General features: G+C 31.8%; 1 protein-coding gene across 1 annotated transcript in view; it reads left to right on the forward strand.

Moving 5' to 3' along the window:
- Positions 1-4,326, forward strand: part of LOC117173904 (piggyBac transposable element-derived protein 3-like) — a gene marked incomplete at its 5' end in the record, with an annotated part of 8,905 nt that overhangs the window by 819 nt on the left and 3,760 nt on the right. The window lies entirely within an intron of this gene.

Below are 4,326 nucleotides of genomic sequence, written 5' to 3' on the forward strand. Positions count from 1 at the left end.
AAATTACATTCTGAAACAGCAGGATCAAAATGATTTCAACGGATTGAAATCTGAAATGAAAAAAATTCTCCATAAAAAAAAAATAAAAAAATGTAAAAAAAATATATAAAATCCCTTAAAAAAAAAAACTATCGATATTCTTCGACCTCCACGTTGGTGATAGTTGGGCAACGTAAACTTTGTTTGCGGCAGACGGACGATAGATATTCGTGAATCATTTTACTCTTACACGATGCTTAGAACTATGAAAATTTTTTATTGAAAAACTATGCGCTTTTCGGAAAGTTTGTCAAGAATAAAAAATTCTTGTACTCAGCCGAGGAATACGCCTGGATTTTTCCGAAAAGCGCATCGTTTATTGTAAAAAAATTCATGAATGTTTTCACAAAAATGTTGCCATTAAGACGCCATTTTGTAAATACTAAAACGAAAAATCGATCTTCGAATCATGGATTCTCAAAGTTTAGACATTTACTCCACCCGTTAGTGAGATTCCAGGTTAATTACAGACTCGAAAAGCTTTGGAAAATGGTTCACAAAAAAAAATAGGCACGAAAAATCACGTTTTTTTTGTTTAAACTGCATTTTGGGATGATAAGTAAATTTTTTGAGGAATTTCATTGGCACCGTCGGAAAGAGGAGATCTTAAGCAATAAAAATATATGTGTCTCAATTTTTCCTAGTGTCGAATAGTCTTAGTTATTGGCCGTTGAAAAGCAGTGTACCGGTAGTGGCGTTTTGGCCGTTTAAGGGTTTTAAACACGTGAACTCTTGCAAAAATAAACATATCGAAGCAAGCTTTGGTACACTTTTGTTGGGTCATTGGAAATTTTTTTTGGAATTTTTAGGGAGACAGGTCGGAAATTTGGTAGAATCCACATAAAATTAATTAATTTTTTGTTTAAAAAAATGGTATTTAGAGGAGCGGCAAACCCTATGCAGTTTAACACGTTTTTCTCATAAGAAAAAAATACGCGTTTTTCAATTTAATTAAAAATCCTCAATATTACCTCAATCAAATTAAAACTCAACATTTCTCTTTACAATTAGCCATAGAATACAAATGAAATTTTACCTTTCAAGTATCAGCAACATAAGTCAGTTTTATAAGATCTTAAAAAACCCCTTAAGTGAATAAATGGGTTTTGCGAGCTTTTGGCGCTAATTATGACTTATTTTGGTTTTTAAAATGCAAATTGTTTCTGGCACATGAATACCCATTTCATACTGATAATTAGATATTTAATAAATTTGCGAAACAATTTATTTTTTTAGCAGTTTTCTCCCAGAATTGGTAAAAAGCCGCGGTTTTTAAAAAAATTATCCACTTCTCCAATTTTTCAATCAGGGGAAGGTGATAGTTCATCAACTTTATTAAGAGTGATTCTTTAAACAATTTATTATTAACAATTTATTATTAATTATCTTAATAATATTCTCTTAGAATCATGCTAAAAAATTGCAGTTTAAGGTAATCACTTTTTGTCTATCTTCAATTAAAATAAGTTCAATAAATAATTGAAGTGAAGAAAATTAAGTGTTTAAACCATTTGTAATTAATAATAGTATTTCACTTGAATGATGCTAGAAAGATGCGGTTCATTTCTGAAATTTCTGGATTCTTATCCAGAAGGCTCATGAAGGCAGAAAATCTACATAATATCGATCAAGTTAAGAATCTTCAATAACAGAAAATGCTTAACGTCTAATCAGACTAAATGGAAAATAATATTTTCAAATTAAAACTAAAATTATTTCCTTGTACCATTAACACTTAGCTAAAAATTGGCGTTATTTTCTTGAATGAGGAGTTCTTATTTTGATCCCTCTAATAGCTTAATTGGAAAATCACCTGACCGGAAATCAGAAGTTTTATGGTTCGTTTCCGAATGGAGTGAAGAAGGAGCAGGACTCATTATTATTTTTCAAATAGTATTGTTTTGACAACTGAATTATTGTTGCTCTTTTCCCAATGCTCAAAAAAATTAATTTAAATTACCAATCACATAGAGGAAACAAATTATGAAAAAATTACAATTATCACGGTGACGCAGGTTTGATTTCCAAAGCAAAAAATCTAGGCTGGATGCTTTTTCAGAAAGCTTTGCTTCCGTCCTTTGATATACTATATCACAGATACCCTACAGTTTATAATTAACCCTATAGATAGTCTAGTCCCTAATGCCCCTGTCTGTTAATGCGACTATAAACATAAAATTAATGAAAAAAAGTAGATATACATATCAATATCATATTCTCCAATCTGAGTATTCAATGTGTAAAAATGTATTGCGTGAAAAAAACTAAACAGTTAAAAAAACATGAAATATCAATTTTTTATCTGCAGCTCGAAATAGTTTACGAGCGAAACATTAAATAACGATAAAAGCTTAAACTTTAATTCCGATTATGTGCACAACATTTGGCTTTTAATGTTAAGCGCGAATGCAAATAATTTTAAGACTTTCTTATGAGTAATGTTTTTTTTATCTAAAAACGCGGACTATTGTAAAAGCGATACATAAAATAATGATAAAAATCTAGGATATTATTAGATTTGAGAAAAAAGTTGCAGCATTAATAATTTCATCGTACCCAGAAAATTCATGTAAAAAATATTAAATTATGAATTAGTTAGATTTTATGTTCTTTTATTAAACTACTTCGCACCAAGCTTGTGTTTCTGGGTGCAGTTTCGAATAGCCGAATTTTCCGATTTAATTTAAACTCGAAATACTTATGTAATTTGATGCGCTGATTACGTATTTGATAGTGATAATTGGCTACTACTATAGGAAAGAAAACTATAGGCACCTGCATTTGAAGCTTAACAACTCAGCCAAAAAAGTACTAGAACAATAAAAAAATAGACATATAAAAGAGTCTTACGTAAATGAGTGACGATTTTCGGGTACATTTAAGAACAGTCAAGTTTAGAGCAATATTTATTATAAAAGGGGCAATGGGAAAATTTAAACAAAATTAATGAGTATGAGGAAAACTGTTGTTAACCAATTGCAGTTGAGAAATTTGACCACGGGTCGAACAAAGGCACCAGTGGTTGGCAGTAACAAAAAGCCCCCCCCCCCCACTGCTTTGTGTAACACACATTCCTAAGGCTTTATAGCAGGTTGTAAGAGTTGGGGGTGGGCATGCGAAGGATTTAGGCAGGCGGGGAAGGAGGCTGTCATATGGCCATTTTGTTCACATTTGAATGAGGTCCTATAGGCCGCGTGCAAGGGCAACATAACGAAAAATTAATTACACATATAGCTGCGGGCGCCAGCCTTCCTAAAGGCAGTCCTGAAATTTTAACTAAAAAAAAAAAGGAAATTTCTGGTTGCTCCAGCCTGACTTTAACCTAAACGATAAAAAAAATACGGTACGATAGTCTACGGTATGCGATAAGATAAACGAAAATCCCAAAAAATGACTTAAAATAATTAAGTAATGACAGACCAAAAGAGATGGAAAACCCTGTTAAACAAAACAAGAATCCAACGACCAAATTTGGACTACAACGAATAAACGAAAACCAAAAAAAAAACCTATTATAATCTGAAAAAAAAAATAAAATAAAATTTTCGGAAAAAAATAAAAAAGAGGAAAGAAAAATGAGAAGCCAGCCAACCACATCCCCTTCCTTCTCTTTTTCTTTCTTTCATCTTTTTCATTTTTATGACCATCAAATTACAATAAAATAAAAATAAAAAACATAAATAAATAAATTTGCATTACCAACGTTTCGGTACTCGTACATTAGTACCCTTATCAAGGCAAGCAAATTTTAAGTGGTAGAAATTGACAGCACCCACGAACAGGTGCTCACTCTTTGATACCTGAGAATCAAATGAGGGTCAGTAGGCCAATCTGTTGTAAACACAATATAAATATCCGTCACAATTACATCAGAAAGAGAGAAAGTAAAAGAAAAACAGAATTCATGAAACAGCTACGTTATATGTAATTAATCATATTAGCATAACTTTTGTTCAACCCATCCAAATCGGTTTTTAAATTAATAGATAACTTTTTTTTTGTTTTTTAATATAAAGCATTTTCATGAATTCCCTCTTTCTCTCATTACTTTCACTATGCAAAATTTGAACATTATCCCAGTGAAACTCATGGTCAACATCAACAAATGCCTTTGTATGTCTGGCAAGAACACTCTTATAACAACGTCCCAAACGAACATCACTTTTGTGCTTCTCTATCCTAGTATTAACACTCCGTTACACGCGCTGTATCTAACAGATACATAGTTGAGCGTTCTTGATTACTAGTGAGGCGCGTGAAGGAATACGTCGTCACCCTCCCTCCTAT

Source organism: Belonocnema kinseyi, chromosome 5 (assembly GCF_010883055.1).
Source record: "Belonocnema kinseyi isolate 2016_QV_RU_SX_M_011 chromosome 5, B_treatae_v1, whole genome shotgun sequence".
Taxonomy (NCBI): domain Eukaryota; kingdom Metazoa; phylum Arthropoda; class Insecta; order Hymenoptera; family Cynipidae; genus Belonocnema; species Belonocnema kinseyi.